Consider the following 24,184-nt stretch of genomic DNA (forward strand, 5'->3'; position numbering starts at 1 on the left):
GGGGCACGGGGGAAAGGCAGGAGAATGGCACTAAGTCATGGTGCACGTTTGGAGAGTCATTGTTGACATGATGGGCCGAATGTAATAATGTAACAATTGTGCATTTCTGTGATTTGCTCAAGGTTTAAAGATCATGAGAGGACTGGACAGTCGGTAGGAAGAAGCTGTTTCCATTGGTGGAAGGATTGAGATCCAGACGGCCCAGATTTAAGGGGCGGGATTCTCCGACCCCCCGCCGGGTCGGAGAATCGCCGGGGGCTGGCGTGAATCCCGCCCCTGCCGGTTGCCGAATTCTCCGGCGAGAATCAAACCACCTCTCTTACCGGCTGGACATGGCGGCGCGGGCGGGCTCCGAGGTCCTGGGGGGCGCGCGGGGTGATCTGGCCCTAGGGGGTGCCCCCACGGTGGCCTGGCGGCGGACATCGTGCCGATTGCGGAGAATCCCGTCCAAGATGTTTGACAAAAGAAGCAATAGTTACATAGAACCATAAAATCCCTTTCATGCACCAACATAAGGGAGAGGAAGGAAGGGTGTGTGTGGTAGGGAGTGAGGGGAAAACAGTGTGGTGGGGACGAGGTTTATGGAGGCAGAAATAAAAAGCACCCTCAATTATAATGTGACAGATTCGAGGAGTCCCCCACGAGGTGACACAGTGTCAGCCACGAGTGAGCCTCCGCTCCTGACATTGTGCAGTTGACAGCCTTTGGGCCCGGGTCCTCCATCACACTCAGTGCCACCAGGATCACCGACAGACGGGATCTCCTCAGGCTCCTCCTGGGATCTCGGGCCAGAGGGAGGCAGTGGTGGCAGGGGTGCCTGAAGACAGTGGTTTGGACAGAGGGTCTTCCAAACCATAACACGCTAAGAACCCAAGAAGCAGGGGGTAATCGCTGCCCCCCTCCCCATATACATCGAACAAATCCAGGGTGCTAATTTGCACTGGGCAGAATGGCCCCCCTAGGGTCCCGTACGGCCCCAAAGCACCCTGCTTGGGGGCAGCGACAGCTTCTGGGTTTTCCCCCCTTGCCTCTTTTCTTTCGCGGACTGGGCGTGACATCGATGGGAATTAAACTGGAGTGGCGCCATTTGCGGGGGAGAGGGTCACACACTGGGGAGACCTCGATCTCTGGACCTCGATCTGCCCCTCCGGGCTGACTCCTTGTCCCTCAATGCCCCTCCCCCAATTTGCGGCTGGGACAGACCACCCTCTGGTTTGAACAAAGACCTGGCACCGGAAGGAGAAAATATGTTTGAAGGTGGGGTCTCTGAGGCCGCACGAGAGCAGTACCACCCTAAACCGTACGTCCCACAGTAGATGGAGGTGGGGGTGGTGGAGCTCAGTGGAAATAAAGGGCGGGACATCAGAGAGTATAACTCTCTCGGTAATGGCTGCCAGGTAGATCCCGCAAACAGTGACCCCCCTTTCCCTGGGCGAGGTGAACCCCCGTTCGGCTCTCAGAAAGAAGACAGCCTTGCCATACACCTTCGAGGCTGCAACTATAGCTGAAGGGCCGACAACTTCGGCCATAGCACAGACGTCCGGTCTCGATTGACATGGTGGGGTGAGTGTAAAATTTCACCCCGAGTTTTTGTGTCAAGAGACAAAATGGTGACTGATCCTTGGGACCATTGGGGAAGGTGGAGACCACCACTCCCACATAGGTGGCTTTAGGGGGCCCCGCCACCAGCGTTGCCGCTATCCCACTCGGTGGTGGACGATAGGGGAGAAGGGGGAGGGAGAGAGTAATTAAAGGGGGGTAGGGAAAGGCGGGGGAGGGAAAGACGGGGGCCGGGGGGCGGGGAAGAAGACACTGGAGGATGGGGCACAGAGGGATGGACTGGTGACCCAAGTGCAGGGGAGGGAGAAGCAGCAAGGTGGGGCACAAAAGGACAGGACGGTGCTCCAAGAACAACGGGGAAAGTTTACCGGACTGGTCTCCCAAAAGGTCTTCGGCAGGTGGGTGGGGACAGGGTCTTCAGCCCAGCAGGGGCTCAGCAATACAGTCCACGGATGTTATCCCATCTAGATGCACCAACCTTCCTCTCCTCTTCGTCCCCTTCCAAGTATTGCAGCAACCTACTGTTTGCTGGGAGGCCTCAGGTCATAGAGCCCTGATGAAACAAGCAACAAACAGTCCCGGCCCCTCCTCCCTTCCTTTTCCTGCAGGCTATGGAAATGCAGGGAGGCAGGCAGGTAGTGTGTAATTCCAGTCAAAGGCTGGAACTCAGGCCAGTCCAAACCTTCACCTGTGGAGATTTCTTTCCCTCTCTTGCAGCTTCCCGTAGCAGTCACTCAGCTTCAAATAAAACAGGCAGCAGCAAATCTCTCCTTTTATCCGGGGCAGCACGGTAGCACAGTGGTTAGCATAGTTGCTTCACAGCTCCAGGGCCCAGGTTTGATTCCAGGCTTGGGCACTGTCTGTGCGGAGTCTGCACGTTCTTCCCATGTCTGCGGGATTTCCTCCGGGTGCTCCGGTTTCCTTCCACAGTCCAAAGATGTGTAGGTTAGGTGGATTGGCCATGCTAAATTGTCCCTTAGTGTCCAAAAAGGTTAGGTGGTGTTACTGGGTTACAGGGATAGGGTGGAGGTGTGGGCTTGGGTAGGATGCTCTTCCAAGGGCCCGTGCAGACCCGATGGGCTGAATGGCCTCCTTCTGCACTGTAGATTCTATGATTCCAAGCTGCATGGAACAGCAGCTTGAAAAGTTCAAAAAACACTGTTCAGGAGCTCACAGGACATTGTCCTCTTGGGGAGTATGAGCTCCCATACTCCCATACTTAGGTGTGGGGGGGGGGGGCGGCGGGGGCGGGGGGGGGGGCGGGGGGGGGCGGGGGTGGGTGGGCGGGGGGGGGCGGGGGGGGGGGGGGGGGGGGGGGGGGTGGGCGGGGGGGTGGAATCATGTGCAGTTGCAGCTGGAAATAGAGCTGGCTTTGTGGTACCAGCTAGTGAAAGAAGCAGTTGTGAACTACTGCTGCTGTGCACATATCATTGGAAATAAATTTACATTATGTTTGACTCTACAAGCTCGTGTTTGATTCTTCATGGCCCTCATAAAAAAAGAGGAAATTAATGCAATAGCGAGGAAGGATATTAGCTTTTACAATGTAGAATATGTATGCGTAGAGCTGAGAAACACCAAGGAGCAAAAAACATTCATGAGCACCGTATTTTGACTCCCAAACTGCAGTGGTGAGGTTGAGAATGGCATTAAACAGGAAATGAGAGACGCATGCAATAAAGGAACATTTGTAATTATGGGTGATTTTAATCTGCATATAGATTTGGATAATCACATGAGCTGAGCCACATAAAAATATAGAAAAAATAGGAGCAGGGGGAGGCCATTCAGCCCTTCGAGTTTGCTCCGCCATTCATTATGATCATGGCTGACTATACAACTCAACAGCCTAATCCCGCTTTCCTTCACATCCTTTGATACCCTTTGCCTTGAGTGCTATGTCTAACTGCTTCTTGAAACCATACAATGTTTTGGACTCAACTACTTACTGTAGTAACGAATTCCACAGGCTCATCACTCTGAGTGAAGAGATTTCTCCCCATTTCTGTCCTAAATGGTTTACCCTGTATGCTCAGGCCGTGACCCCTGGTGCTGGACACGCCTACCATCAGGAACACCCTTCCTACATCTACTCTGTCCAGTCCTGTTAGAATTTTGTGGTCTCTGAGATTCTCCCCTTCAATCTTCTGAACTCCAGCTAATACAATCCTAACCGATTCAATCTCTCCTCGTACGTCAGTCCTGCCTTCCCAGTAATCAGTCTGATAAACCTTTGCTGCACTCCCTCTATAGCTAGAACATCCTTCCTCGTGATAAGAAGGCCAAAACTGCACACAATATTCCAGGTGTGGCCTCACCAATGCCAATGCCCTGGATAATTTCAGCAAGACATCCCTACTCCTGTGCTCGAATACTCTCGCAATGAAGGCCAACATACCGTTTGCCTTCTTTACCATCTGTTGCACCTGCAAGCTTACCTTCAGTGACTGGTGTACGAGGAACCCAGGTCAGGTTACATGTTCCCCTCTCGTAATTTATGGCCATTTAGATAATAGTCTGCCTTCTTGTTTTTGCCACCAAAGTAGCACCACAGCGCCAGGGACCCGGGTTTGATTCCCGGCTTGGGTCACTGTCTGTGAGGAGTCTGCACATTCTCCCTGTGTGTGCGTGGGTTTCCTCCGGGTGCTCCGGTTTCCTCCCACAAGTCCCGAAAGACGTGCTGTTAGGTGAATTGGAAATTCTGAATTCTCCCTCAGTGAACCCAAGCAGGCGCTGGAATGTGGCGACCAGAGACTTTTCACAGTCACTTCATTGCAGTGTTAATGTAAGCCTACTTCTGACACCAATAAAGATTATTATTATAACTTGGTGTCATCTAAACATTTGGAGATCAGGAGGAGGAATTTGTGGAGTGTATATGGGATGGTTTTCTGGACCAATATGTTGGGGACCCAACTAGAGAGCAGGCCATCCTTGACTGGGTACAGTGCAATAAGAACATAATCATTGGCAATCAAGTGTGTGAGACCCATTGGGGATGAGCAATCATAAAATGATAGAATTTTTCATCAGATGGAGAGTGAAGTAGTCTAGGGTCCTGAATCTTAATAAAGGAAACTACGATGATATGAGGTGTGTGTTGGTCTGCTCGATTGGGGAATGTTACTTAAAGGGATGACAATGGACAGACAATGGCAAACATTGAAGCAGTGCATGGGGGAACTGCAATAATTGTTCAATAACGTCTGGCTGAAAAGTAAAATAGGAAAGGTGGGCAATCCATGGATGACGAGGGAAATTAGAGATAGTATTCGATCCAAGGACAAAGAACAATACAGCACAGGAACAGGCCGTTCGGCATTCCAAACCTGTACCGGTCATAATACCAACCTTTGCCAAAACCCTCAGCACTTCCTTGTGCCGTATCCCTCTATACCCATCCTATCCATGTGCTTGTCAAGATGCCTTTTGAACACCGTTAATGTATCTGCTTCCACAACCTTCCTTGGCAATGCATTCCAGGCACTCACCACCCTCTGCATAAAACACCTGCCTCGCACATCTCCTCTAAACTTTGCCCCACGGACCTTAAATCTATGCCCCCTGGTGACTGACCCCTCCACCTTGGGAAAGAGTGCCAGCCCATCCACTCTATCCATGTCTGATGTTGATTTACCATCCAACAGTTGCACCCAATCCAATTTCTTCAATCCTGTCTAATGTTATCGTAATTTGCCTTTCCCCAGATTAGCACCTTAATGCAAAGGTTGCCCTCATCCCTATCCAAAAGTACTCTAAAACTTATGGAATTGTGGTCACTACTCCCAAATGATCCCCTACTGAAACCTCAACCACCTGTCCACGCTCATTCCTCAATACCAGATCCAGTACTGCCCCTTCCCTAGTTGGACTATCTACATATTGCATTAAGAAGCCTTCCTGGATACACCTTACAAACTCTGCCCTATCCAAGCCCCTTGCACTACAACTCTGTTACTTTTGCACCTATCCAAAATCTCTCTACCTATCTCCTCCTCTATCTCTCGCTGGCAGTTGGGAGGCCTGTAATAAACGCCCAACATTGTGATTGCCTCCTTCCTGTTCCAAAACTCTACCCAGATTGCCTCATTGTATGACCCCTCTGAGGTGTCTTCCTGCAGTATGGCTATAATATTCTCCTTAACCAGTAATGCTACTCCCCCACCCCTTTTACAGCCCCCTCTACCTACCCTGAAGCATCTACGTCCAGCTGCCAATCCTGCCCTTTCTTTAACCACGTTTCTGTGCTAGCCACAACATCATAATTCCAAGTACTAGTAAGTGCTCTTAAGTTCAACTGCCTTATCTGCTTTACTTCTGGCATTGAAACAAATACACTTCAAACCACTGCGTTTGAGCAGAGAGGGTGATGTTGTTCTCTTATTTTTGTTCTCTATTTCCCCTACAGGTATTACACCTTCTAAGCTAGGGCTCTGGTCCCCACCCCCTTTCCATACTAGTTTACATCCTCCCGAGTGACTCTAGCAAATCTCCCAGCCAGGATATCGGTGCCCCTTCAGTTTAGTTGCAACCCATCTTTATTGTACAGGTCACACCTGCCCTGGAAGAGATCTCAGTGGTCCAGAAATCTGAAACCCTCCCTCCTGCAGCCACATATTTAGCTGCACTATCCTCCTATTTCTAGCCTCACTGGCACGTGGAACAGGGAATAATCCTGAGATTACAACACTAGAGGTCCTGCTTTTTAACTTATTGCCCTAACTCCCTGAGCTCCTTTTGCAGGACCTCATCACTCTTCCTGCCTATGTCATGATCACCTATGTGTACTTTGACCTCAGGCTGTTCACCCTCTCCCTTCAGGATGTCCTGTGTTCGTTCAAAGACATCCTTGACCCTCGCACCAGGGAGGCAACATACCATCCTGGAGTCTCTTTCACGTCCACAGAAGCACCTATCTGTGCCCCTAACTCTAGAGTCCACTTTAACTATCGCTATCCTGCACTTTGCCTCCCCTGCTGAGCCACAGAGCCAGTTGTGGTGCCATTATTCTGGCTGCTATTGTTTTCCCCTGATAGGCTGTCCCCGATCAACAGTTTCCAAAACAGTACACCTGTTGAAGAGGGGGGACAGCCACAGGGGATTCCTGCACTGCCTGCCTGTCTGCCCTTTCTCGCGGTCATTCATATGTCTGCCTGCATCCTGGGTGTGACCACTCTATAACTCCTATCTGTGATGCATTCTGCCACCTGCATGCTCCTAAGTGTATCCAACTGCTGCTCCAACCGAACCACGTGGTCTGTGAGGAGCTGCTATTGGTTGCACGTCCTGTACACGTAATCAACTGGAATGCTGGAAGCGACATGGATCTCCCACATCTCACAGTTAGAGCACTGCACCCCGCTGAATGACATTTAAGCATTTGTTAATTAATTCAAAATAAATACTTAAATCATTATTAGATTAAATTACGATTAACTAGATGGTTCCTGGCGCTAGATTTTTACTGTAAAATTAAAAACTAAATACTCATCTCTGCCCTCAGGTTTATTTACTCCTCTACTGAGTTAAGTAATTAGTTTAAATTAGTTTATTCAATTTTTTATTCGAAATTTAACAGATTCCCTACCAGCCAATCAGGTCACAGCTTTACTGTGATGTTACTTCTCCATTTCTTCCCCACAATTTGAAAACACAGAAACACAGACACAGATACCACTTTCCTTCTCAGACTGCACTCCGGATTTATCCCGCTCAACTCCGCTCCCGAATTACCAGCTACTCACCAATCAGCTCTCACCCTTGTAGTCACCTGCAGCGGGGCAAGGCCACTGCCTGGAAATTTGTGCAACAAATCAAAGGATATAAAACACCTCCGTCCACCCAGCTTTGAATTCCCACCTAGCTTCATATTCCCAAACTCACACTTTGTTGTGTCTCAACTCTGGATGTGTATGCTGGCTCGCTGGGAGTGCGTTTCAAATTGATCTTTTAAATAGGCCTGAGATGACTCTCCCACCTGATAACTTAAGATCAAAGCAGTTCCAATCAGTGCCTCCTAATTGGGCTTTAGGTGACTGACAGTTAACTGCCCACTCCGTTATGTGATTGGGTGGGGCAGCCCCTTATTAACCTTTACTGCACAACGTCTAGATTAAATGACAGTCCTGAAATTTAACAAGGAAATTTCAAAAGCAACCGTCTTACCAATTCAGTTCCCACCTAGCTTCAAATTCCCAAACTCATTCTTCAATGTGTCTCATTCTGGATGTGTCTGCTGGCTCACTGAGAGTGCTCACTAAGGATGAAGCATACAAATTGGCTAAGAAACACAACAGGTATGAGGATTAGGAGCAGTTTAGAATTCAGCAAAGAAGGACCAAGGAATTGATTAAGAAGAGGTAAATAGGGTATGAGGAGATAATTCTGGGAAAGGTCAATTCAGTCACCTCGACTGTACTGTGGGTAGCCGAAGAACTGGTGTCAAAGAGCGGTAAGCCCGAAACACTACATTAGTGTTTCCCTCCCTCCTTCACCTCTAACCAAAAGAAAGGCACTGTGATGAGGACAAGCAAGGGTAAAGAAGGATATCACGGTCAGCAGATTGATTCTGGGGGAAGTTAACTCAGTCACCTCGACCAGCAGGTAAGTGATTGGCTGGTGACTGGTAAGTGGTTTTCCTTTCATTTTTCTCTTTTTCTCTTGGCATTGTAATTGTTGTTGTACGTTAACTTAAGGAAAAGACATTGCAGGAGATCCCAGACCCATGTCATGTTCCTCGTGTGCGATGTGGGAGTTCAGGGACGTGTTCACTTCCCCTGGTTCCTTCACGTGCAAGAAGTGTGTCGAGCCTAGACCACTTGACGACTCTGGAGCTGTGGATGGACTCACTTTGGAGCATCCACGATGCTGAGAGAGTAGTGGATAGCACGTTTAGCGAGTTGGTCACACCGCAAATAAAGAGTACTGAGGGAGATAAGAAATGGGTGACCTTGGGAAGGGAAAGAGTAGGAAGGCAATGCAGGGTCTGTGGTCATCTCCCTCCCAAGCAGGCATACAGTTTTAGATACTGTTGGGGGAAATGGCTCACCAGGGGAAGGCAGCAGTAGCCAGGTTCATGGCACCATGACTGGCTCTGCTGGGCAGGAGGGCAGGAAAAAGAGTGGTAGAGCAAAAAGACTGATAGGGAATTTGATTATAAGGCATTTCTGCGGATCCAAGCGAGACCCCAGGAAAGTATGTTGCCTCCCGGGTGCAAGGGTTCTGGATGTCTCAGAGCGGCTGCAGGACATTCTAAAGGGGGAGGGTGAACAGCCAGCTGTTGTGGTGCATATAGGCACCAACGATATAGGTAAAAAATGGGATGAGGTCCGACATGCTGAATTTCGGGCTGTAGGATATAAACTAAAAAGTAGGACCTCAACGGTAGTAATCTCGGGATTGCTACCAGTGCCATGTGCTAGTCAGAGTAGGAATGGCAGGATGAATGTGTGGCTTGAGAGATGGTGCAGGGGGGAGGGGTTCATCTTTTTGGGACATTGGAACCGGTTCTGGGAGAGGTCGGACCATTACAAATGGGCCAGTCTACACCAGGGCAGGACTGGAACCATTGTCCTCGTGGAGTTGTTTGCTGGCACTGTTGGGGAGGGTTTAAACTAATCTGGCAGGGGTATGGGAACCAATGCAGGAAGTCCAAGGGTAGTAAACAAGGGACAGAAACCAAAGCTAATAAGGAGAAAAGTGGAAGGCAGAGAAACAGATCAAACTGCCTTCTATAGCAGGGGGGTGGGAACCAGAGCAGTAGGTCAGTGGGAGAAATAACTGAGGGAAAGCTACAGACTAAGGTCAGCAAGATTAAGAGGAAGAGCAGGCAGGGAGTGGTTGTTCAATGCAGTGGGGCTGGTGGGCTAAAGTGCATTAATTTCAATGCGAGGAATATTTCAGGTAAAACAGATGAACTTAGAGCTTGGATTAGAATGTGGAATTATGATGTTGTTGCGCTTACAGAAACTTGGTTGAAAGAGGGACAGGATTGGCAACTAAACATTCCAGGATTTAGATGCTTCAGGCAGGATAGAGGGGGATGCAAAAGTGTTGGGCGAGTTGCATTATTGGTTAAGTAGAATATCACAGCTGTGCTGAGGGAGGACACTTTTGAGGGTTCAGGCAGTGAGGGTAGAGCATAGGAATAGGAAGGGTGCTGTCACAATGTTGGGGGTTTACTACAGACCTCCTAACAGCCAGCAGGAGATAGAGGAGCAGATATGCAGACAGATCTTGGAAAGATGCATAAACAATAGGGTTGTTGGGGTGGGTGATTTTAACTTTCCCTATATTGACTGGGACACACGTAATACTAGAGGCATGGATGGAGCAAAATTTGTAAGGATTGTTCTGGAGGGTTTCTTGAAACAATATGCAAATAGCCCCACTCGGGAAGGGGCAATATTAGACCTGGTGCTGGGACATGAGCCCGGCCAGGTGATCGAAGTTTCAGTCGGAGATCATTTCGAGAACAGTGATCATAATTGTGTAAGTTTTAAGCTGCTTATGGATAAGGACAAGAGTGGTCCTCCGGTGAAGGTGTTAGACTGGGGGAAGGCTAATTACAACAGCATTAGGCAGGATCTGGAGAGTGTTGACTGGGGTGAGGCTGTTTGAGGGAAAATCAACATCCGGCATGTGGGAGGCTTTCAAACATCAGTTGATTAGAATTCAGGACCGGCATGAATCCTAAAGGAGGTCATGAAATGTCGTTGGCAAACAGGATTAAGGAAAATCTTAAGGCATTTTATACATATGCAAAGATCAAGAGGATAGCCAGAGAAAGGATTGGTCCATTCAAGGATATTGGAGGGTTTCTATGTATGGAATGTCCTTTAAGAAATGTGTGTTTATCAAATTGCTGCAGTGATGTCAGTGTGTGGGTAGAGCTGGGCCATCTGTCTTTCACTTTCGTTTTTGAGAGAGCAGCTGCAGTGTGATTTTGGTTTCATTTTCCGAGGTGGAGACCTGCCAGCAAAGCAAGCAGCTGTATAATGATCACGCTCTCTACAAGCTAAGGAATGTCTCCAGATCATTGATGATTTCAAAGTAATACCTGTTTCTGTAAAGCATTTAAACCTGCTGACTTTAGTTTTAAAAGGATTTAACTTATGGATGTTGTTTGGGAAGTTATTAAGGGTTACCTATAGAATATTGTATTTGGGAAAGTATCAGTGTTTGTAGTTGATAAGATGTTTACTGTGTGTTTATAAAATATTAACTAGATTCATAGAATAAACAAAGAGAAGAACTTGGTGGATGAGTAGTATAGGTTAGAGTGTGTAGACATTCTGAGTCATGTTGATATTAATAACGAGGTGTTGGGCATCCTAAAAAGCATTAAAGTAGGTAAGTCCTCAGGGCCTACCCCAGAATACTGAGGGAGGCAAGGGAGGAAATTGCTGGGGCATGACAGTAATCTTTGTATCCTCATTGGCTGTAGGTGAAGTTCCAGAGGACTGGAGAGAAGCCAATGTTGTTCCATTGTTCAAGAAGGGCAGCAGGGATAATCCAGGAAATTATAGGCCGGTGAGTCTTATGTCAGTGGCAGGAAAATTATTTGAAAAGAACCTTAGAGACAGGATTAACTCACATTTGGAAACAATTGGACTTATTAGTGATGGACAGTATGGTGCCTCACTAATTTGATCGACTTTTTCGAGGAAGTGAAAAAGATGCTAGATGAGGGAAAGGCAGTAGATGTTGTACACATGGACTTCAATAAAACCTTTGACAAGGTACCTCATGGTAGACTGGTACAAAAGGTGAAGTCACATGGGATCAGAGGAGAGCTGTCAAGTTAGCTACAGAACTGGCTTCTGCACAGAAGACAGAGTGTAGCAGTAGAAGGGTGTTTTCCTGAATGGAAGGCTGTGACGAGCAGCATTCCACAGGGACCTTTGTTGTTCGTATTGTGTAGAAATTATTTGGAAGAAAATGTCTGATTAGTAAGTTCACAGACTACACAAAAACTGGTGGAGTTGCGGATCTTGAAGAGGATTGTCAGATGATACAGCAAGATATAAACTGATTGGAATCTTGGGCAGAGAAATGGCAGATGGCGTTTAATCCGGACAAGTGTGAGGCAATGCACTTTGGAAGGTCCAATGCATGTAGGAATTGCACAATAAATGGTAGAACTCTTGCGAGTATTGACAGGCAGAGAGATCTGGGCGTGTGTGTCCACCGATCACTGAAAGTGGAAACGTATGTGGATAAGGTGGTCAAGAAGGCATACGGCATGCTGGCCTTCATCGGTCGGGGCATTGAATATAAAAATTGATAAGTCATGTTGCAGCTGTACAGGACATTAGTTAGGCCTTATTTAGAATATTGTGTAAAATTCTGGTCGCTGTGAGTTTCCTCCGGGTGCTCCGGTTTCCTCCCACAGTCCAAAGACATGCAGATTAGGTGGACTGGCCATGATAAATTGCCCTTAGTGACCAAAAAGGTTAGGATGTTGGGTTACGGGGATAGGGTGGAAGAGAGGGCTTAAGTGGGTCGGTGCAGACTCGCTGGGCCGAATGGCCTCCTTCTGCACTGTATGTTCTATGTTCACACTACCAGAAGGATGTGGATGTTTTGGAGAGGGTACAGAAGTGGTTTACTAGGATAAAAGCAAATTACAGTGGATGCTGGAATCTGAAACCAAAAAGAAAATGCTGGAAAATCTCAGCAGGTCTGGCAGCATCTGTAGAAAAGAGCCAACATTTTGAGTCCAGGTGATCCATTGTCAAAGCTAAAGACAGAGAAAGTGGGAAATATTAATACTGTGGAGTGAGCATGAAAGATGAGTCATAGCCACAGAAACCCAGGGAACTGGGTGCTAATAGCCACAGAAAGCAAGGGGAAAGAGTGCTAATGGCAGTCCCCAGAGAAAACAAACGGTGTGAAAGGCCAAACTGCAGAGAAACTAACATCAGAGTGTAAACTGTGACAGATGGAGATGTAGGGGGAGGGAAGGGGAAAGCAAAGAGGAGAAAGGGTAACGAAAGGTGCATAAGATGGGGGGAAAGAAATGGTAAAAAAACAGTTAAAATGAAATGGGATGAAAACAAATGGGTCGAGGTGGGGTAGAGATAATCATCTGAAGTTGTTGAATTTGATGTTGAGACCAGAAGGCTGTAGTGTGCCTAACCGGAAGATGAGATGTTGCTCCTCCAGTTTGTGTTGTGCTTCACTGGAACATTGCAGCAGGCCAAGGACAGACATGTGGGTATGGGAGCAGGACCTTGTGTTAAAATGGCAAGCAATGGGAAGGTCAGGGTCCTGAATGCACACAGACCGAAGGTGCTCAGCAAAGCGATCACCTAGTCTGCGTTTGGCCTCTCTGATATAGAGGAGACCGGGGTGGGGGAGGTCTGACAGAAATCTTTGGATCCTCACTGTCTTTATTGACAGAAATCTTTGGATCCTTACTGTCTTCAGGTGATGTCCCGGAGGAATAGCCAATGTTGTTCTTTTGTTTAAGAAGGGTAGCAAGGATAATCCAGGGAACTACAGGCCGGTGAGCCTTACATCAGTGGTAGGGAAATTACTGGAGAGAATTCTTCGAGACAGGTTTTTCGAAGAGGTCACAAAGATGATTGATGCAGGTAGGGCAGTGGATGTTGTCTATATGGACTTCAGTAAGGCCTTTGACAAGGTCCCTCATGGTAGACTGGTACAAAGGGTGATGTCACACGGGATCAGGGGAGAGCTGGCAAGGTGGATACAGAACTGGCTAGGTCATAGAACTATCGAAACAAACCTGTTGGACTTTAACCTGGTGTTGTAAGACTTCGTACCTAGGTCATAGAAGGCAGAGAGTAGTAAAGGAAGGGTGCTTTTCTAATTGGAGGGCTGGGATGAGTGGTGTTCCGTAGGGATCCCTGCTGGGACCTTTGCTGTTTGTAGTATATATAAATGATTTGGAGGAAAATGTAACTGGTCTGATTAGTAAGTTTGCAGACGACACAAAGGTTAGTGGAATTGTGGATAGCAATGAGGACTGTCCGAGGATACAGCAGGATTTGGATCGTTTGGAGACTTGGGCGGAGAGATGGCAGATGGAGCTTAATCCGGACAAATGTGAGGTAATGCATTTTGGAAGGTCTAATGCAGGTAGGGAATATACAGTGAATGGTAGAACCCTCAAGAGTATTGAAAGTCAGAGAGATCTAGGTGTGCAGGTCCACAGGTCAAAGAAAGGGGCACCACAGGTGGAGAAGGTAGTCAAGAAGGCATACGGCATGCTTGCCTTCATTGGCCGGGGCATTGAGTATAAGAATTGGCAAGTCATGTTGCAGCTGTATAGAATCTTAGTTAGGCCACGCTTGGAGTATAGTGTTCAATTTTGGTCACCACACTACCAGAAGGATGTGGAGGCTTTGGAGAGGGTGCAGAATAGATTTACCAGGATGTTGCCTGGTATGCAGGGCATTAGCTATGAGGAGCGGTTGAATAAACTCGGTTTGTTCTCATTGGAACGACGGAGGTTGAGGGGCGACCTGATAGAGGTCTACAAGATTATGAGGGGCATAGACAGAGGGGATAGTCCGAGGGTTTTCCCCAGGGTAGAGGGGTCAATTACTAGGGGGAATAGGTTTAAGGTGTGAGGGGCAAGTTTTAGAGTAGATGTACGAGACAAGTTCTTTACACAGAGGGTAGTGGGTACCTGGAACTCTCTGCTGGAGGAGCTGGTGGAAGCAGGGACGATAGTGACATTTAAGGGGCATCTTGACAAATACATGAATAGGATGGGAATAGAGGGATACGGACCCAGGAAGCATAGAAGACTGTAGTTTAGTCAGGCAGCATTGTCGGCACGGGCTTGGAGGGCCGAAGGGCCTGTTCCTGTGCTGTACTTTTCTTTGTTCTTTGTCTCCCAGGCTCTCAGAGGTCTCTAGGTGGTCAGGCTCTGGACAGGATGATACCCTGGCACCCTGGTGCCTTGGCACTGCCACCTGGACAACGTGGTAGTGCCAGACTGGCAGGTTGCCCCTGCCAGGGATCGGGTCTGGAGGTACCTGACTCTGAAGAGGGGGTGAGGGGGAGCTCAAGAACTCATAAGAGATAACTTGGGGCAGTAGAGTGGGGTCTGGAGGCCGCAGTGGGAATTCTGAGGGGGGGGGTCAAAAGATCGGAATGGCATTTAAAAATGGAGCCTGATCTCTTCCTGCACTGATGTTCCTGACCAAGGCCCAAAAAATGATAGATTCCCGTTAGATAGTGGTGCCAAGAAAGACTCCGCCATATCCGCTCAAAACGGCACTTTTTTGTGTGTTAAATCCCGCCCATAACTTGACCTATTGTCTAGTTATGAAGAGTATGATTATTAATAGTTTTGATGAATACTAACTGCAGGGACTAATTTACTGATGTGCTGCAGGAGTTTATACTGTGCAAAAAGTTAACTCGCTCATTGAAAGACTGAGTTTTGAGGTGTAAAAGCAAATTCTTTTTTTTGCTGTTCCTTTGAAGTTTTCCAATCCAGTGGGACTTTGTCATAATCTGAGGAATTTTACAGCCAATGTATCTATTATCCACTTGATCCCCTAATTTTTCCTGGTACTTTTTCTTTAGAGATCGTGATTAGTTTAAATTCCTCTCACCATTTTGATCCCTGTTTTTCTACTATTCTTGGTATAATTATTCTGTCATCTACTGCAAAATCCTTTTCTTGCTTCATTCATTCCCCAGTCTCACCTTCTCAGTGACCAATGCTCACTTTAGCTACTCTTCTCCGCTTTATATACTTGCAGAAGTTTTTATATGTCTGCTTTTATATTTCTTGCTAGTTTTCTTTCACACTCCAATTTCTCCCACATCAGTGATGGAGGGGCTGTTTAAGGTTGTGGGTTCGGTGCTGCTTAAGCCGGATACTCTGCTCTGTATGGTGTTGAGCTTCTTGAGTGGTGTTAGACCTACACTAATCCAGGCAAGAGAAGAGTATTCCATGATACTCCTGACTTGTGCCTTGTAGATAGTGGAGAGGTTCTTGGGGACTCAGGAAGTGAGTTAATGAGCATTAACCCTGAAAGTTGTCCAGGTCTAGCTGTCCGTGGGTACGGGCTGCTGGAGTATCTGAGGAGTCACGAATGGTGTTGAACCCTGTTCAGTCATCAGCGAACATGTCCACTTTTGATCTGATGGTGGAGGCAAGATCATTGATGAAGGAGCTGAAGATGTTCTTCGGACACTACCTGAGGAACTCCTGCAGTGATGTCCTGGAGCTGAAATTATTGACCTTCAATAATCACAAATATCTCCCTTTCGAGAAGGAAATCTGGCATCCTTACCCAGTTTGGCCTACATGCAGATCCACAGCAATGTGGTTGAATCTTAAATGCCCTCCGAAGTGGCCTAGCAATCCACTCAGTTCAATTAGCGATGGGCAATAAATGCTGGCTCAGCCAGCGATACCCACATATCATGAATGAATAAAACAAAAGTATGATTTCCTTCCAGATCATCTCACAGTTCATCACAAACTATCTGGTCAATAACTATGGGAAATGATTTTGACAAGAGAGGACAGATCATAGATCATAGAATTCACAGTACAGAAGGAGGTAATTCAGCCCATCGAGTCTGCACCGGCTCTTGGAAAGAGCACCCTACCAAGCCCACACCTCCACCCTATCCCCGTAACCAATAACCCCATCCCACCTTTTGCGACACTAAGGGTAATTTAGCATGGCCAATCCACCTAACCTGCACATCTTTTGACTGTGGGAGGAAACCGGAGCACCCGGAGGAAACCCACGGAGACACGGGGAGAACGTGCAGACTCCACACAGACAGTGAACGAAGCCAGGAATTGAACCTGGGACCTTGGAGCTGTGAAGCAACAGTGCTATCCACTGTGCTACCGTGCTGCCTTTGGAAGGATACTTGTATCCAATGAGAGATAACTTAAGTGAATTCAAAGATATTCTGTTTGATCATCCAGGTCACTTCGATGAAAGATATGGAAGTGATTTTACAAATAGTTACAGTAGAACAGGTTAGATAGCAGACCACACACATCTCTCTGGGTTATGATATCCTGGAGTGACGTACGGTGTCAGCCATGGAGTGAACGGTCGAACATTCAGCAGCTATCACCCTTAGTGGTCTTTTAACGGCTTTTAAGCTGGATGTTTCTGGAAATTTCTCAACATAAGTTGATTAAATCGCGAGAAAAAGCAGGTGACCCCCAATTTATGGAATCGTGTTCAAATAAGAAATCAAAAAATGAGTGAAAGCAAGGCTCAAGAGGTCAGCGAGTGCAATGGCAACAAGACAAAGCTCGTCCACGCCTGCTCAATGGACGATGGAGAAATGGGTCGAGTACTTGGATGAGAAGTTCGCCCGGCATCGTAAGGCGTGTGCAGAAGACCTGACCCAGGTGATAGCCTCGATTAAGGAGGTGGTTGACCAGGTGGAGGAGAAAATGACGACCCAGGGATAGGAGGTTCAAAAGTTGCAGGAGCTGGCGACTGAACGAGAGCAGGAGTCCACTGCGATGGCTTTGGAAATTAGCATTCTACAGGACAGCCAGAAACGGCTGCTGGAAAAAGTAGAAGACCTGGAGAATCGGTCTCGCAGGCAGAATATCTGAATCGTCGGTCTGCCAGAAGGAAAGGAGGGATCAGATGCGGGTACGTATGTGAGGAAGATGTTGAAGAAGGTGGTCGGGGCCGATGTGTTTGACAAACCGCTGGAGGTGGAGGCACATAGGGTGCTCGTGCATAAGCCCCAATGTCGTGAGCCCCTGAGGGCCATGGTGGTGAGGCTACATCGATTGCTCAACAAGGAGCGTATTATAAAGTGGGCCAGGCAGACGAAACGGTACCTGTGGGAAGAGTCAGAGATCCGGGTGTACCAAAACTGGGGAGCAGAACTCGCAAACAGGAGAGCAAGTTTCAACAAAGACATTAAATTTTGACTGCTATACCCGGCTCGTCTTTGGGTGACCAACGAGAACCGGGAGTTGTACTTTAGCTCGCAGGAAGATGTGGCGACTTTCATGGAAGACAATGATCTGCCTTAAGGGCTTAAAACTTCAAACTGTGGTGGACTGAGTTTGCAGGAAGGGAAAAAAAAAGCAGGGGGAGAGAAACATAGTTCTGGGTTTTGTCTTGTTTAAAACTTCAGTCTTTCAATTCTGTGAGTAAAGTCGTGCTGTTCAGGAAGAAAAGGATTTTTCTTGTGTAATTTGATTCTGACTTATTGCTTTATGTACTGGATTACAGAGGAAAAGACTTTTAAGTTGCGACGGGGGGGGGGGGGGTTTTGTAAGAAAGATGGTTGAGTTCTTACAAACATAATTTGCTGCTTGAAGCTTCTTCTATTGTGTTTGATTCTGTTTGAAGGTGATAAGAATCGGTTAAAGGGGGAGGGGTTGGCCTTTTTGCCTGTGCGTTGGGGGATGGTTTGTTTTTGGGGATTGTTGTTACTGTATTAAGTGCTTGTGTTATGTTTAGGGGAGATAGAATCTGGCAGATGGCAGTTTTCTTGGCACCGGAGGGTGAGAGCTGCTGGGCTAGCTGGATAGCTGGTTCACAGGAGCAAAGTGGGGGGAGAGCTGAGGAAAGGCAAAGTTGGGGGGGGGGGGGGGACGGACGGTGGGAGGGGGGTGACTGCTGGCGGGTAAGAGACAGCTAGGAGACTGGAGATGGAGATCAGATGGCGGTCGCTGACAAGGGGCGGACCAAGTGAGGTGCGGGACATGGTCTAAGAGCTGGCCTTGGAAAGGTCATGGCTGATCGACAGGGGAAGGGGGAAAGAGCTCCCCCCGACCAGACTGGTTACGTGGAATGTTCGTGGACTGAATGGGCCGGTCAAGAAAGCCCGTGTGTTCGCACACCTGAGACAGTTGAAATGAAATGAAATGAAAATCGCTTATTGTCACAAGTAGGCTTCAAATTAAGTTACTGTTAAAAGCAGACGTGGCCATGTTACAGGAGACACACTTGAAACTGGGAGACAAAGTTAGATTGAAGAAGGGATGGGTCGGGCAAGTGTTTCATTCGGGACTGGACTTTAAAACAGGGGGGTGGCTATCCTGATTAACAAAAGGGTGACATTCGAGGTGGGGAGGAGAGAGGCAGACCCGGGAGGCAAATTTATTATGATTGGCGGGAAGCTAGAGGGAACGGCAGTGAATATATATGCCCCAAACTGGGATGATGTTGCGTTTATCAGGAAGGTGCTGGGTAAGATCCCAGACCTTGACTCGCACCGGCTGATCATGGGGGGTGACTTTAATACGGTCCTGGACCCGAGATTGGACCGGTCGGGTGCTAGGTCGGGGAAACCATCTGTAATGGCGAAGGTTCATGGAGCGCATGGGAGGAGTGGATCCGTGGAGATTTAAGAGGCCAAGGAGCAGGGAATATTCATTCTACTCCCATGTACATAAGGCATACTCCAGGATAGATTTCTTCATACTAAATAAAACACTGTTGGCAGGGGTTGAGGACACTGAGTACTCAGCAATTGTGGTTTCAGATCACGCACCACACTGGATAGACCTATGGGCAGGCACGTTCATTTTGATCGTCTGGACTCTCCCCGCGAGGGAGAGTGGGAGTGTGTTCCATCTTTGCAAGTCCTTTTTTACTTCCTCTGTCAGACTGGTGAGGTTCCATTTGTGGATCCCTTTCCAGTCATGGGCTATTTGGATCTCCAGATAGCGGAATATGTGTCGGGTTTGTTTAAACGGCAGTCCCGTTAGGGCTGCCCCACCTACTTGTGGGTGTACCGGGAAGATCTCACTTTTGCTCATGTTGAGTTTGTAGCCCGAGAAGGCGACAAACTCTTTCAGGAGCGCGATGATTCCGTCCATGCTGCTCTGTGGGTCCGAAATGTACAGGAGCAGGTCATCTGCATAGAGTGAGACTCTGTGCTCTCTGCCTCCCCTTCGGATCCCCCTCCAGCTTTTTGCTGCTCTGAGTGCGATTGCTAGTGGCTCGATCGCTAGGGCGAACAGCAGCGGGGACTGTGTGCATCCTTGCCTGGTGCCCCTGTGCAGCTGGAAGTATCGGGAGTTGGTATTGTTGGTCCGTACGCTCGCCATGGGAGTGTTGTATAGGAGCTTTACCCAGGAGGTGAACCCAGTTCCAAGCCCGAACCGCTCCAGTACCTCTATGAGGTATTTCCATTCGACTCTGTCGAAGGCCTTTTCTGCATCTAGGGAGACGATCACCTCTGGTGTTCTCTCCCCGGAGGGGGTCATTATCACATTCAGCAGGCGCCTGATGTTCGAGGTAAGCTGTCTACCTTTGATAAAGCCCGTCTGGTCCTCTGCGACCACCTCAGGTACACAGTCTTCTCACCTTTTGGCTAGGATTTTGGCCAGTATTTTGGCGTCTGCATTCAGCAGTGAGATGGGTCTGTATGACCCACATTCCGTTGGGTCTTTTTCTTTCTTAGGTATCAGTGATATTAAGGCCTGTGCTAGCGTGGGTGGCAGTGTGCTCCTAGCTAGCGAGTCTGTGAACATCTCCCGCAGGTGCGGGGCCAGTGCTGTCGCAAACTTTCTGTCAAAGTGGGTTCCTGGCGCCTACCTCGCCTGCTTGGAGCTAATGCTGTCCATGATCTCTCCCAGTTCAAGTGGTGCTTCCAAGCCTCGTTTTTTGCCCTCCCCCACGACTGGAATGTCCAGTCCATCAAGGAACCATTTCATCCCAGACTCCCCCATTGGGGGCTCTGAGGTGTACAGCCCTTGGTAGAAGGCCTTGAAGGTTTTGTTGATCTTTTCTGGTTCTGTTTCTAGCGTGCCTCTGGTATCCCTGATTTGTGCAATTTCTCTGGTGGCTGCCTGCTTCCTCAGCTGGTGTGCCAACAGGTAGATGCTTTGTCTCCGTGTTCGTATAGGGTCCCACGTGCCTGGCGGAGTTGGTGGACTGCTTTCCTGGTGGAGAGCAGGTCAAAGTTCCTTTGTAGCTCTTTCCTCTCCACCAGGAGCTCTATGGTCGGGGCCTCGGAGTATTTACGGCCTACCTCCAGTATGGAATCAACCAGCTGCTGCCTATCCACCCTTTCCTCCCTATCTCTTTGCGCTTTGAAAGCGATGATTTCCCCTCTTAGTACGGCCTTTAGTGCTTCCCAGAACGTGGCGGGTGAGACCTCCCCGTTCTGGTTGTTCTCTGTGTACTCTGCAATGGCCCGTGATAACCTTTCGTTGAAGGTCTTGTCCGCTAGTAGGGTGACGTCCAACCTCCATGTGGGGCGTTGGGCCCTGCCCGTCTCCAGCCTCACGTCCATGTAGTGTGGAGCGTGGTCTGATATCACAATTGCGGAGTATTCCACCTTGTCTATCCCCGGAAGCACCGTTTTCCCCACCACAAAGACGTCAATTCTGGTGTATACATTGTGTACTGGCGAGAAGAAGGAGAACTCCTTCTCCCCCGGGTGGGCGAACCTCCAGGGGTCCACCGCTCCCATCTGTTCCATAAAGTGACTGAGTTCCCTTGCCATGCTTGAGGTTTTCCCCGTTTTTGGGTTTGATCTGTCAGTCGTTATATCCTGTACACAGTTGAAGTACCCCCCCCCCCATGATTAGTCGATGCGTCGCTATGTCAGGGATTTCTGCCATGGTCTTCTTGATGAAGCTCGTGTCGTCCCAGTTGGGTGCGTACACGTTAACTAGTACTACCGGTGCGCCATCCAGGACCCCGCTGACCACGACATACCGTCCCCCTGGGTCCATAACCGTCTTTGTCGCCCTAAACATTGTCCTCTTGCCGATCAATATCGCCAACTCCTGGCCCTTGTCCCATAACAGGAATGTCCCACTCAGCCCTTTCTTACCCGCAGTCGGTCCTGCTCTCTCAGGTGTGTCTCTTGGAGGAAGATTATGTCGGCCCTCATATTTCTTAGGTGGTGAGGACTCTGGATCTCTTCACTGGGCCGTTGAGTCCCCTTACGTTCCAGGTGACTATCCTGGTGGGGGGGCTTCTGCCCCCTCGCTCCTGTGGGATTAACCATACTTACCTGGTGGACGCGCCCCTGCCCTCCGGGGTTTCCCTTTGTTAGGGGGCCGTCCAGGATGGCCGCTGTCACTGCTCTCTCCATGTGGTCGGGTCCCTGCGCTCCGGGGTTTGTCCCGGGGGCACCCGACATGGCCTCCCACTGTACGTCCGCCATGCGGGTAGTCCCCTGCAATCTGGGGTCTCCCTTCGCCCAGAGACCGTACTGGGTGGGAGCTTGCAGCGATTCCTTGTTTTGAGCCCTTGGTTGTGGCACTTTGTAGCCCTATTCCTTTTCTAACTTTGTTTGTCCCTCCTTCCCTGTATCGCCCCTCCCTGGTCGGTCTCTCCTCTTTCCCCCCCCTCTCCCCTTGTACCCCTCCTTTGTCCCTCTTTCCCCTGTTCCTATCCCAGTTTGCTCTCCCGTCTCTGTTGAGTGGTCCCACCCACCTCCAGCCTGGCGCCTTCCCCCCTGTTGGGGGCGCGCTGCGGCCCTGCTTTGTTGCATGCCCCGGCGCTAGCTTTTCTGCTCGTGCGGTGGCCCCCCTCTCGGGAGTTACTGTCTCGCTTCTCCCTTGCCCAGCCTCTGCGGTTTTCTGCCCGCTCTTCCCCTATCCTACCCTGCACTCCTCTCGCTTGCTCTCCCTTCTCCGCTACTCTCGTTCCCTCGTGCTGGGGCCTGGCCTCCCACCTGAAGCGGTCCCTCGGGCAGTGGTTTGTTCTTTATTCAGGATGCGCTCGCCGTGGCGGGGGTGGGGACGCCTGGCGTTGCCTCACCCCTCCCCTCCGTCGGTGTGTTGTTGCCCCCTGCCAGGGACCCCTCATTTCTACCTTCACTGGTGGTTTTCCAGCCCGTGTTCCTCGACAAACTTGTTTGCTTCGGCAGCGGCTGTAAAGAAGTATTCTCTTTCTTGGTATGTGACCCAGAGGTTCGCTGGGTACAGCAAACCAAAACGCACATCACTCTTGTGAAGAGCTGCTTTCGCTCTATTAAACTCGGCCCGTCTCCTGGCTAGGTCTGCCCCAATGTCCTCGTAAATTCTAATGGCATGTCCTTCCCATTTGCAGGTTCTGTTTTTCCTGGCCCAGCGTAGGATTGTTTCCCCATCTTGGTACCGGTGCAGTTTAGTTATAATTGCTCTCAGGTGTTCCCCTGCTTTGGGCTTCAGGTACAGCGACCGGTGTGCTCTGTCCATTTCTGGTGGACTGGGAAAGGTTTTCTTCCCCACTAAGTTGCCCAGCATCTCGGCCACGTATGCCGTGGGGTTTCCATCCTCGATCCCCTCTGGTAAGCCCACTATCCTGACATTTTGCCTCCTCGAGCGGTTTTCCTGGTCGTCCACTCAGCCCTTCAGGCTCCCCTGTGTTGTGCCCAGTCTCACCACCTCCCTTTCCAGGGCCGTGATCCGGTCGCTCACGTCAGTCGCTGCTTTCTCCAGCTCCTTGATGGTCGCCTCTTGGGCTTCCAGTTTCTTCCATTGGGTGTCCAATTTCTCCTCTGCTCTGCCCAGGGCCTGCTGTACCTCCGCCAGGGCCTTGGCCATTGCTACCTGCACTGTGGCCTCTCTGTCTGCCATAGCCTCTGCCTTGTTTACCTGCTGATGTTCCCTCAGCGCATTGGCAAAGGCTGCCTTCCAGTTCCAGCTCCCCCCTAGCCCCGGGGGTGACTGCACCTGTCTGCCCAGCTCTTTTTGATGAGGCGATATTTCCGTTCTGCCGCTTTGCTCGCTGATTGGTTCGTCTGAACTGGCTCATCCCTTGCCCCGTCTGCCTTTGGTGCCCCTTCTCCCTCTGCTTTGGCTCCCTTCTGGCATTTTTTTTCCCTTTTTTTTTCCCCTTCTTATTTATTTATTTATTTTCTCCCCCCTTCCCTTTTTCTTCTCACCTCTCTTCTCTCCTTTACCACTTTATTTTTCCTCTTTTATAAAATTCTTCTCAGGTGAACTTGCTTTGGGTGAGAACAAGAAAAGTGCAAAAATAATTTTAAAAAAAAAAGTTTTAAAAGTTTAAAAGTTTTCTTTTCAGAGTTTTGTTTTTGCAAAAGTTATTTTTTCCTTCCTTTTCCCTCACTCAACCAGGTCGAGAGAAAGAGAGAGAGTGGCTTCTGGTCCGGAGTCCCTCTTTGTTCCTGCCTCGTGGTGGTCACCGCCGGGGGGGGCGGGGGGGGGGGGGCGTCGTCAGTCGGTCGGTCCCCGCTGCTCAGACCAGGTCGCCGCTCGTCGCACTCTGTGCTCTCCTGTTGGGGGGGGGGGGGGGGGGGGGCCGTCGGTCGCTCCTCCGATCCTTCCTCCCTGCAGGTTCGGCCCCGGCTTCGGTCCTGGCCACCGCTTGTCCTGCCCTGTGCTCTGCTGCCGTGCGTGGGGGGCTGCCGCCGGATCGCTCCTCTCCCGAGGGTCCAGTTCCCCAGCTCCCGATTTCGCGGGAAACTTAAAAAAATTTAAAAAACATTTTTTATTTTAAATCCGGAGGCCCCCTGAAAAAGCCCCGACTTCGTGAAACTGCGCGTGCCTTTTTGCTGCGACCGCTCCGCTCACGAACGCCGTTGGAAGTCAGTCTGGTTAAGGTTTTTAACGAGTCCAAGGAGCTGGGAGTACTCCCCTCAACGTTATCACTGGCAATCATTTATTTCGTCCTGAAGCGAGACAAGGATCCTGAGAGCTGTGGATCGTATAGGCCAATTTCCC

At 49.3% G+C, this 24,184-nt stretch overlaps 1 protein-coding gene across 6 annotated transcripts in view; it reads left to right on the forward strand.

Annotated features, from left to right (window-relative positions):
* Positions 1-24,184, forward strand: part of LOC140390084 (solute carrier organic anion transporter family member 2A1-like) — a 578,748-nt gene that overhangs the window by 40,497 nt on the left and 514,067 nt on the right. The gene's annotated exons all lie outside the window — the stretch shown is intronic.

This window comes from Scyliorhinus torazame, chromosome 14 (genome assembly GCF_047496885.1).
Source record: "Scyliorhinus torazame isolate Kashiwa2021f chromosome 14, sScyTor2.1, whole genome shotgun sequence".
Taxonomy (NCBI): domain Eukaryota; kingdom Metazoa; phylum Chordata; class Chondrichthyes; order Carcharhiniformes; family Scyliorhinidae; genus Scyliorhinus; species Scyliorhinus torazame.